Genomic DNA, 12,306 nt, shown 5'->3' on the forward strand with positions numbered 1-12,306 from the left:
GTCCGGGGTGAACGGGGAAGAACCACTCGGCCTGGAGCACCAGCCCCTTATCAGGAAAGCTGGCCCGCCAAGGGACCTCCCACACCGGACGGTCCGCGCCAGATCGATCGAGGTGTGGACCGCAGCGAGGTCGCCCCTCGCACCACGCTCGCAGGTCCGGGTTGGAATCCTGGGTGACGAGCACCGCAGGGCGGCAGAGCCATCGCACTTAGCCGGGTGGCAGAGGAGGACCAGACTATTCACAGATAGCGGCCCAACGACTCCCAGAGCCGGTCGTGCGGCGCGCGAGGTCTGCTCTCTTCACAAGAGGCTTTATTAGGGAGTGCTAAGGCAAGGTTCTGTGCCCTCCACCCTCATCGCAACACCCATGGGAGCCTCCGGTCGTCAATAGACCGTCCGCACCGGCCTCTGACTGACTCTCAGAATGGACGGAAAGAGCCGGGTAAGCCTTTCAAAAGATTCGACCACGTGCCGAAAACTTTAGACTTCCGTGAGCTCTCCGGCTTGCACCGAGACCCGAAGCCCGAAGTCGACGTGCGAAGCACCACAGGACCCCCTTTCGCCTGCAGGTCCCGAGCCGCCTTTATTTGCTGTTACGAGCATCGTGTGCCCCATACCTGCGTGACGAGCACCGCAGGGCGGCAGAGCCATCGCACTTGGCCGGGTGGCAGAGGAGGACCCCGACTATTCACAGATAGCGGCCCAACGACTCCCAGAGCCGGTCGTGCGGCGCGCGAGGTCTGCTCTCTTCACAAGAGGCTTTATTAGGGAGTGCTAAGGCAAGGTTCTGTGCCCTCCACCCTCATCGCAACACCCATGGGAGCCTCCGGTCGTCAATAGACCGCCGCACCGGCCTCTGACTGACTCTCAGAATGGACGGAAAGAGCCGGGTAAGCCTTTCAAAAGATTCGACCACGTGCCGAAAACTTTAGACTTCCGTGAGCTCTCCGGCTTGCACCGAGACCCGAAGTCGACGTGCGAAGCACCACGGGACCCCTTTCGCCTGCAGGTCCCGAGCCGCCTTTATTTGCTGTTACGAGCATCGTGTGCCCCATACCTGCGTGACGAGCACCGCAGGGCGGCAGAGCCATCGCACTTGGCCGGGTGGCAGAGGAGGACCCGACTATTCACAGATAGCGGCCCAACGACTCCCAGAGCCGGTCGTGCGGCGCGCGAGGTCTGCTCTCTTCACAAGAGGCTTTATTAGGGAGTGCTAAGGCAAGGTTCTGTGCCCTCCACCCTCATCGCAACACCCATGGGAGCCTCCGGTCGTCAATAGACCGCCGCACCGGCCTCTGACTGACTCTCAGAATGGACGGAAAGAGCCGGGTAAGCCTTTCAAAAGATTCGACCACGTGCCGAAAACTTTAGACTTCCGTGAGCTCTCCGGCTTGCACCGAGACCCGAAGTCGACGTGCGAAGCACCACGGGACCCCTTTCGCCTGCAGGTCCCGAGCCGCCTTTATTTGCTGTTACGAGCATCGTGTGCCCCATACCTGCGTGACGAGCACCGCAGGGCGGCAGAGCCATCGCACTTGGCCGGGTGGCAGAGGAGGACCAGACTATTCACAGATAGCGGCCCAACGACTCCCAGAGCCGGTCGTGCGGCGCGCGAGGTCTGCTCTCTTCACAAGAGGCTTTATTAGGGAGTGCTAAGGCAAGGTTCTGTGCCCTCCACCCTCATCGCAACACCCATGGGAGCCTCCGGTCGTCAATAGACCGCCGCACCGGCCTCTGACTGACTCTCAGAATGGACGGAAAGAGCCGGGTAAGCCTTTCAAAAGATTCGACCACGTGCCGAAAACTTTAGACTTCCGTGAGCTCTCCGGCTTGCACCGAGACCCGAAGTCGACGTGCGAAGCACCACGGGACCCCTTTCGCCTGCAGGTCCCGAGCCGCCTTTATTTGCTGTTACGAGCATCGTGTGCCCCATACCTGCGTGACGAGCACCGCAGGGCGGCAGAGCCATCGCACTTGGCCGGGTGGCAGAGGAGGACCCGACTATTCACAGATAGCGGCCCAACGACTCCCAGAGCCGGTCGTGCGGCGCGCGAGGTCTGCTCTCTTCACAAGAGGCTTTATTAGGGAGTGCTAAGGCAAGGTTCTGTGCCCTCCACCCTCATCGCAACACCCATGGGAGCCTCCGGTCGTCAATAGACCGCCGCACCGGCCTCTGACTGACTCTCAGAATGGACGGAAAGAGCCGGGTAAGCCTTTCAAAAGATTCGACCACGTGCCGAAAACTTTAGACTTCCGTGAGCTCTCCGGCTTGCACCGAGACCCGAAGTCGACGTGCTAAGCACCACGGGACCCCTTTCGCCTGCAGGTCCCGAGCCGCCTTTATTTGCTGTTACGAGCATCGTGTGCCCCATACCTGCGTGACGAGCACCGCAGGGCGGCAGAGCCATCGCACTTGGCCGGGTGGCAGAGGAGGACCAGACTATTCACAGATAGCGGCCCAACGACTCCCAGAGCCGGTCGTGCGGCGCGCGAGGTCTGCTCTCATCACAAGAGGCTTTAGGGAGTGCTCAGGCAAGGGTCAGCCCGCAGCCTTCCTGGCAACACCCAGGGGAACCAGGCCACTCGCGTCTCTCGCCTTCATTTTCGACACGAGCGCCTGCGGAGGGCCACCACCCCCTCCGATTGTCAAGAGACCTCCGCACCGGCCTCTGACTTACTCTCAGAATGGACGGAAAGAGCCGGGTAAGCCTTTGAAAAGATTCGACCACGTGCCGAAAACTTTAGACTTCCGTGAGCTCTCCGGCTTGCACCGAGACCCGAAGTCGACGTGCTTAGCACCACGGGACCCCTTTCGCCTGCAGGTCCCGAGCCGCCTTTTATTTTTGTTACGAGTATCGTGTTCCCCAAACCTGGGTGACGAGCACCGCAGGGCGGCAGAGCCATCGCGCTTGTCCGGGTGGCAGAGGAGGACCAGACTATTCACAAATAGCGGCCCAACGACTCCCAGAGCCGGTCGTGCGGCAGGCGAGGTCTGCTCTCATCACAAGAGGCTTTAGGGAGTGCTCAGGCAACGGTCAGCCCGCAGCCTTCTTGGCAACACCCAAGGGAACCAGGCCACTCGCGTCTCTCGCCTTCATTTTGGACACGAGCGCCTGTGGAGGGACGGCCGGAGTCAACGTGGGGTTTGCCCGCCCTCCAATAGTGTCAAAAGACCGCCGCACAAGTCTCTGACTGACTCTTAGAACAGACAGAAAGAGTTTGTCAAATCTGTCAAAAAATTGACAAAGTGTCAAAAATTCGACTTCCAAGAGCTCTCCGGCATGCACTCATACCTGTCATTAAAGTGCTATGCCCGTGGAACCGTTTTTCGGATGCCTTTCAGAACGGTCCCGCGCCGCCATTTTGTTCTAAAAATCGTGTTCCCATATATCTCCGGGTACCCCGCCAACCTCACTGCGGAAAAACTACAAGTGGCACTGAATGGGTCTGAATTCCAAATTTGACTGCATCGGTCTGGAACTCGGTCCGGTCAAAACCGTTTGGATTTTTCTCGGTCCGGACTTCCGCGACAGACAAAGTTAAAGTTTTCGGGCTGCAGGCACAAAACGACAGCTGGCCATTTGCCGGGCTCAATTCACCCAATTCCTCCGGCACTTCGGAGCACATGTTCGGTGTAAGTTTGCGAATCTTTCCCGATGCTGCAGCATTTTCCTCCGCTGACACTTAGAATATTTTTCACACTTTGCTGAAAATTTTTCTAAGTGTTTTTTTCCAAGTTTTCCTGGTTACTGATTTCTTCTTTTTAAACATTTTTCTAAGTTTTTCTGGTTACTGATTTCTTCTTTTTAAACATTTTTCGCAGTTTGTCTGGTTACTGATTTCTTCTTTTTAAACATTTTTCGCCGTTTTTCTGGTTACTGATTTCTTCTTTTTAAACATTTTTCGCCGTTTTTCTGGTTACTGATTTCTTCTTTTTAAACATTTTTCTAAGTTTTTCTGGTTACTCATTTCTTCTTTTTAAACATTTTTCTAAGTTTTTCTGGTTACTGATTTCTTCTTTTTAAACGTTTTTCTGGTTACTCATTTCTTCTTTTTAAACATTTTTCTAAGTTTTTCTGGTTACTCACTTCTTCTTTTTAAACATTTTTCGCCGTTTTTCTGGTTACTGATTTCTTCTTTTTAAACATTTTTCTAAGTTTTTCTGGTTACTCATTTCTTCTTTTTAAACATTTTTCTAAGTTTTTCTGGTTACTCATTTCTTCTTTTTAAACATTTTTCTAAGTTTTTCTGGTTACTGATTTCTTCTTTTTAAACATTTTTCTAAGTTTTTCTGGTTACTGATTTCTTCTTTTTAAACATTTTTCTAAGTTTTCCTGGTTACTCATTTCTTCTTTTTAAACATTTTTCTAAGTTTTCCTGGTTACTCATTTTACTCATTTCTTCTTTTTAAAACATTTTTCTAAGTTTTCCTGGTTACTGATTTCTTCTTTTTAAACATTTTTCGCAGTTTTTCTGGTTACTGATTTCTTCTTTTTAAACATTTTTTCGCAGTTTGTCTGGTTACTGATTTCTTCTTTTTAAACATTTTTCGCCGTTTTTCTGGTTACTGATTTCTTCTTTTTAAACATTTTTCGCCGTTTTTCTGGTTACTGATTTCTTCTTTTTAAGCATTTTTCTAAGTTTTTCTGGTTACTCATTTCTTCTTTTTAAACATTTTTCTAAGTTTTTCTGGTTACTGATTTCTTCTTTTTAAACATTTTTCTAAGTTTTTCTGGTTACTCATTTCTTCTTTTAAACATTTTTCTAAGTTTTTCTGGTTACTCACTTCTTCTTTTTAAACATTTTTCTAAGTTTTTCTGGTTACTGATTTCTTCTTTTTAAACATTTTTCGCCGTTTTTCTGGTTACTGATTTCTTCTTTTTAAACATTTTTCTAAGTTTTTCTGGTTACTCATTTCTTCTTTTAAACATTTTTCTAAGTTTTTCTGGTTACTGATTTCTTCTTTTTAAACATTTTTCTAAGTTTTCCTGGTTACTGATTTCTTCTTTTTAAACATTTTTCGCAGTTTTTCTGGTTACTGATTTCTTCTTTTTAAACATTTTTCTAAGTTTTCCTGGTTACTGATTTCTTCTTTTTAAACATTTTTCGCAGTTTTTCTGGTTACTGATTTCTTCTTTTTAAACATTTTTCTAAGTTTTTCTGGTTACTGATTTCTTCTTTTTAAACATTTTTCTAAGTTTTTCTGGTTACTCACTTCTTCTTTTTAAACATTTTTCTAAGTTTTCCTGGTTACTGATTTCTTCTTTTTAAACATTTTTCGCAGTTTGTCTGGTTACTGATTTCTTCTTTTTAAACATTTTTCGCAGTTTTTCTGGTTACTGATTTCTTCTTTTTAAACATTTTTCTAAGTTTTTCTGGTTACTCACTTCTTCTTTTATAACATTTTTCTAAGTTTTCCTGGTTACTGATTTCTTCTTTTTAAACATTTTTCTAAGTTTTCCTGGTTACTGATTTCTTCTTTTTAAACATTTTTCTAAGTTTTCCTGGTTACTGATTTCTTCTTTTTAAACATTTTTCTAAGTTTTTCTGGTTACTCATTTCTTCTTTTTAAACATTTTTCGCAGTTTTTCTGGTTACTGATTTCTTCTTTTTAAACATTTTCCTAAGTTTTCTGGTTACTGATTTCTTCTTTTTAAACATTTTTCTAAGTTTTCCTGGTTACTCATTTCTTCTTTTGATCATTTTTCTAAGTTTTCCTGGTTACTGATTTCTTCGTTTTGAACATTTTTCTAAGTTTTCCTGGTTACTCACTTCTTCTTTTCAAACATTTTTCTTCGTTTTCTGTTTACTCATTTAGCACTTTCAGGCACTTTCCCATCATTTCCTCGTTCCCGATTTCACCCTTTAAAACGCTTTCGGGCATTTCCCTAAGTTTTGCGGTTCACTCGTTTGGGACTCACTGACACCTTCTCTAGCTTCCCTGCTCACTTTTTTCGTACTGTTGAGAAAATTCGAACCCTTTCCTTAACTATGCCGGTTACTGACTTCACCGCTTCAGACCCTTGTCCCCGTAATGAAAGATACCATTTCCCACCGTGGGAAATGCACGAAAATCGGACTGAACACGGGGAGGCTCCCCCCTCGAAGGCGAGACCGTCGGCAGAACCGCCGGGTCAAACCCGGCCGAGCTACCCGGCTTACAAGTCTCAAAGTCGGTATGAGCAGTCACGTCCACCCCCATTCCCTTTTGGACCACTTCCCACGGTTCCAAATGCATGAAAATCGGCCTGTACACGGGGGAGGCACCCGCCTCGAAGACGAGACCGTCGGCAGAACCGCCGGGTCAAACCCGGCTGAGCTACCCGGCTCGGAAGCGCCAAAGTCGGGTTGAGCAGTCACATTCACTCCCATCGACGTTTGGACCACTTCCCCACGGTTCGAAATGCACGGAAATCGGCCTGTACACGGGGGAGGCACCCGCCTCGAAGAGGAGACTGTCGGCAGAACCGCCGGGTCAAACCCGGCTGTGCTAACCGGCTCGGAAGCGCCAAAGTCGGGTTGAGCAGTCACATTCACTCCCATCCCCTTTTGGGCAACTTCCCACGGTTGGAAATGCATGGAAATCGGACTGAACACGGGGAGGCTCCCCCCTCGAAGGCGAGACCGTCGGCAGAACCGCAGGATCAAACCCGGCTGAGCTACCCGGCTTACAAGTCTCAAAGTCGGTATGAGCAGACACGTCCACCCCCATTCCCTTTTGGACCACTTCCCACGGTTCGAAATGCATGAAAATCGGCCTGTATACGGGGGAGGCACCCGCCTCGAAGACGAGACCGTCGGCAGACCCCGCCGGGTCAAACCCGGCTGAGCTACCCGGCTCGGAAGCGCCAAAGTCGGGTTGAGCAGTCACATTCACTCCCATCCCCTTTTGGACCACTTCCCACGGTTCGAAATGCACGAAAATCGGCCTGTACACGGGGGAGGCACCCGCCTCGAAGACGAGACCGTCGGCAGAACCGCCGGAACAAACCCGGCTGAGCTACCCGCTTACAAGTCTCAAAGTCGGTATGAGCAGACACGTCCACCCCCATTCCCTTTTGGACCACTTCCCACGGTTCGAAATGCATGAAAATCGGCCTGTATACGGGGGAGGCACCCGCCTCGAAGACGAGACCGTCGGCAGACCCGCCGGGTCAAACCCGGCTGAGCTACCCGGCTCGGAAGCGCCAAAGTCGGGTTGAGCAGTCACATTCACTCCCATCCCCTTTTGAACCTCTTCCCACCGTTGGAAATGCACGAAAATCGGCCTGTACACGGGGGAGGCTCCCCCCTCGAAGGCGAGACCGTCGGCAGAACCGCCGGGTCAAACCCGGCTGAGCTACCCGGCTTACAAGTCTCGAAGTCGGGTTGAGCAGTCACATTCACTCCCATCGACTTTTGGGCAACTTCCCACCGTTGCAAATGCATGAAAATCGGCCTGTACACGGGGAGGCACCCGCCTCGAAGTCGAGACCGTCGGCAGAACCGCGGGTCCAACCCGGCTGAGCTACCCGGCTTACAAGTCTCAAAGCCGGGTTGGGAGTTCACGTTCACCCCCATTCCCTTTTGGATCACTTCCCACGGTTCGAAATGCACGAAAACCGGCCTGTACACGGGGGAGGGTCCGCCCTCGAAGGCGAGACCGTCGGCAGAACCGCCGGGTCAAACCTGGCTGAGCTACCCGGCTTACAAGTCTCAAAGTCGGGTTGAGCAGTCACGTTCACTCCCATCGACTTTTAGACCACTTCCCACGGTTCGAAATGCACGAAAATCGGCCTGTACACGGGGGAGGCACCCGCCTCGAAGACGAGACCGTCGGCAGAACCGCCGGGTCAAACCCGCCGAGCTACCCGGGTTAGAAGCCTCAGAGTCGGGTTGAGCAGTCACGTTCACTCCCATCGACTTTTAGACCACTTCCCACGGTTGGAAATGCACGAAAATCGGCCTGTACACGGGGTGGCATCCGCCTCGAAGACGAGACCGTCGGCAGAACCGCCGGGTCAAACCCGCTGAGCTACCCGGCTTACAAGTCTCAAAGTCGGGTTGAGCAGTCACATTCACTCCCATCGACTTTTGGGCAACTTCCCACGGTTCGAAATGCACAAGATTCGGCCTGAACACGGGGGACGCTCCCCCCTCGAAGGCGAGACCGTCGGCAGACCCGCCGGGTCAAACCCGGCTGAGCTACCCGGCTCGGAAGCGCCAAAGTCGGTATGAGCAGTCACGTTCACTCCCATCCCCTTTTGGACCGCTTCCCACGGTACGAAATGCATGAAAATCGGCCTGTACACGGGGGAGGCACCCGCCTCGAAGACGAGACCGTCGGCAGAACCGCCGGGTCAAACCCGGCTGAGCTACCCGGCTTACAAGTCTCAAAGTCGGGTTGAGCAGTCACATTCACTCCCATCGACTTTTGGGCAACTTCCCACGGTTCGAAATGCACAAAATTCGGCCTGAACACGGGGGACGCTCCCCCCTCGAAGGCGAGACCGTCGGCAGAACCGCCGGGTCAAACCCGGCTGAGCTACCCGGCTTAAAAGTCTCAAAGTCGGTATGAGCAGTCACATTCACCCCCATTCCCTTTTGGACCACTTCCCACGGTTGGAAATGCATGAAAATCGGCCTGGACACGGGGGAGGCTCCCCCCTCGATGACGAGACCGTCGGCAGAACCGCCGGAACAAACCCGGCTGAGCTACCCGGCTTACAAGTCTCAAAGTCGGTATGAGCAGACACGTCCACCCCCATTCCCTTTTGGACCACTTCCCACCGTTGGAAATGCACGAAAATCGGCCTGTACACGGGGGAGGCACCGGCCTCGAAGACGAGACCGTCGGCAGAACCGCCGGATCAAACCCGGCCGAGCTACCCGGGTTAGAAGCCTCAGAGTCGGGTTGAGCAGTCACATTCACTCCCATCCCCTTTTGAACCTCTTCCCACCGTTGGAAATGCACGAAAATCGGCCTGTACACGGGGGAGGCTCCCCCCTCGAAGGCGAGACCGTCGGCAGAACCGCCGGGTCAAACCCGGCTGAGCTACCCGGCTTAAAAGTCTCAAAGTCGGGTGAGCAGTCACATTCACTCCCATCGACTTTTGGGCAACTTCCCACCGTTGCAAATGCATGAAAATCGGCCTGTACACGGGGGAGGCTCCGCCCTCGAAGGCGAGACCGACGGCAGAACCGCCGGGTCAAACCCGGCCGGGCTACCCGGGTTAGAAGCCTCAGAGTCGGGTTGAGCAGTCGCATTCACCCCCATCCCCTTTTGAACCTCTTCCCACCGTTGGAAATGCACGAAAATCGGCCTGTACACGGGGGAGGCACCGGCCTCGAAGACGAGACCGTCGGCAGAACCGCCGGATCAAACCCGGCCGAGCTACCCGGGTTAGAAGCCTCAGAGGTCGGGTTGAGCAGTCACATTCACTCCCATCCCCTTTTGAACCTCTTCCCACCGTTGGAAATGCACGGAAATCGGCCTGTACACGGGGGAGGCTCCCCCCTCGAAGGCGAGACCGTCGGCAGAACCGCCGGGTCAAACCCGGCTGAGCTACCCGGCTTACAAGTCTCAAAGTCGGTATGAGCAGACACGTCCACCCCCATTCCCTTTTGGACCACTTCCCACCGTTGGAAATGCACGAAAATCGGCCTGTACACGGGGGAGGCACCGGCCTCGAAGACGAGACCGTCGGCAGAACCGCCGGATCAAACCCGGCCGAGCTACCCGGGTTAGAAGCCTCAGAGTCGGGTTGAGCAGTCACATTCACTCCCATCCCCTTTTGAACCTCTTCCCACCGTTGGAAATGCACGAAAATCGGCCTGTACACGGGGAGGCTCCCCCCTCGAAGGCGAGACCGTCGGCAGAACCGCCGGGTCAAACCCGGCTGAGCTACCCGGCTTAAAAGTCTCAAAGTCGGGTTGAGCAGTCACATTCACTCCCATCGACTTTTGGGCAACTTCCCACCGTTGCAAATGCATGAAAATCGGCCTGTACACGGGGGAGGCTCCGCCCTCGAAGGCGAGACCGACGGCAGAACCGCCGGGTCAAACCCGGCCGGGCTACCCGGCTCGGAAGCGCCAAAGTCGGGTTGAGCAGTCACATTCACCCCCATCCCCTTTTGGGCCACTTCCCACGGTTCGAAATGCATGAAAATCGGCCTGTACACGGGGACGCTCCCCCCTCGAAGGCGAGGCAGTCGGCAGAACCGCCGGGTCAAACCCGGCTGAGCTACCCGGGTTAGATGCCTCAAAGTCGGGTTGAGCAGTCACATTCACCCCCATCCCCTTTCGGCCCCCTTCCCACGGTTGGAAATGCATGAAAATCGGCCTGTACACGGTGGGCGCTCCCCCCTCGAAGGTGAGACCTTCGGCAGAACCGCCGGGTCAAATCCTGCCGAGCTACCCGCGTTAGAGGTCTCAATGTCGGCTTCAGCAGTCACATTCAATCCCATTCCCGTTTGGACCTCTTCCCGCCGATGGAAATGCACAAAATTCGGCCTGAACACGCGGGGCGCTCCCCCCTCGAAGGCGAGACCGTCGCCAGAACCGCCGGGTCAAATCCGGCTGAGCTACCCGCGTTACAGGTCTCAAAGTCGGGTTGAGCAGTCACGTTCACCCCCATCCCCTTTCGGACCCCTTCCCACGGTTGGAAATGCATGAAAATCGGCCTGTACACGGTGGGCGCTCCCCCCTCGAAGGTGAGACCTTCGGCAGAACCGCCGGGTCAAATCCGGCCGAGCTACCCGCGTTAGAGGTCTCAATGTCGGCTTCAGCAGTCACATTCAATCCCATTCCCGTTTGGACCTCTTCCCGCCGATGGAAATGCACAAAATTCGGCCTGAACACGCGGGACGCTCCCCCCTCGAAGGTGAGACCTTCGGCAGAACCGCCGGGTCAAATCCGGCCGAGCTACCCGCGTTAGAGGTCTCAATGTCGGCTTCAGCAGTCACATTCAATCCCATTCCCGTTTGGACCTCTTCCCGCCGATGGAAATGCACAAAATTCGGCCTGAACACGCGGGACGCTCCCCCCTCGAAGGCGAGACCGTCGCCAGAACCGCCGGGTCAAATCCGGCTGAGCTACCCGCGTTACAGGTCTCAAAGTCGGGTTGAGCAGTCACGTTCACCCCCATCCCCTTTCGGACCCCTTCCCACGGTTGGAAATGCATGAAAATCGGCCTGTACACGGTGGGCGCTCCCCCCTCGAAGGTGAGACCTTCGGCAGAACCGCCGGGTCAAATCCGGCCGAGCTACCCGCGTTAGAGGTCTCAATGTCGGCTTCAGCAGTCACATTCAATCCCATTCCCGTTTGGACCTCTTCCCGCCGATGGAAATGCACAAAATTCGGCCTGAACACGCGGGACGCTCCCCCCTCGAAGGTGAGACCTTCGGCAGAACCGCCGGGTCAAATCCGGCCGAGCTACCCGCGTTAGAGGTCTCAATGTCGGCTTCAGCAGTCACATTCAATCCCATTCCCGTTTGGACCTCTTCCCGCCGATGGAAATGCACAAAATTCGGCCTGAACACGCGGGACGCTCCCCCCTCGAAGGCGAGACCGTCGCCAGAACCGCCGGGTCAAATCCGGCTGAGCTACCCGCGTTAGAGGTCTCAAAGTCGGGTTGAGCAGTCACGTTCACCCCCATCCCCTTTCGGACCCCTTCCCACGGTTGGAAATGCATGAAAATCGGCCTGTACACGGTGGGCGCTCCCCCCTCGAAGCTGAGACCTTCGGCAGAACCGCCGGTCAAATCCGGCCGAGCTACCCGCGTTAGAGGTCTCAATGTCGGCTTCAGCAGTCACATTCAATCCCATTCCCGTTTGGACCTCTTCCCGCCGATGGAAATGCACAAAACTCGGCCTGAACACGCGGGACGCTCCCCCCTCGAAGGTGAGACCTTCGGCAGACCCGCCGGGTCAAATCCGGCCGAGCTACCCGCGTTAGAGGTCTCAATGTCGGCTTCAGCAGTCACATTCAATCCCATTCCCGTTTGGACCTCTTCCCGCCGATGGAAATGCACAAAATTCGGCCTGAACACGCGGGACGCTCCCCCCTCGAAGGCGAGACCGTCGCCAGAACCGCCGGGTCAAATCCGGCCGAGCTACCCGCGTTAGAGGTCTCAATGTCGGCTTCAGCAGTCACATTCAATCCCATTCCCTTTTGGAACACTTCCCGCCGTTAACAATGCACGATATTCGGCCTGAACACGCGGGACGCTCCCCCCTCGAAGGTGAGACCTTCGGCAGAACCGCCGGGTCAAATCCGGCCGAGCTACCCGCGTTAGAGGTCTCAATGTCGGCTTCAGCAGTCACATTC

Source organism: Chiloscyllium punctatum, unplaced genomic scaffold, assembly GCF_047496795.1.
Source record: "Chiloscyllium punctatum isolate Juve2018m unplaced genomic scaffold, sChiPun1.3 scaffold_1039, whole genome shotgun sequence".
Lineage (NCBI taxonomy): Eukaryota > Metazoa > Chordata > Chondrichthyes > Orectolobiformes > Hemiscylliidae > Chiloscyllium > Chiloscyllium punctatum.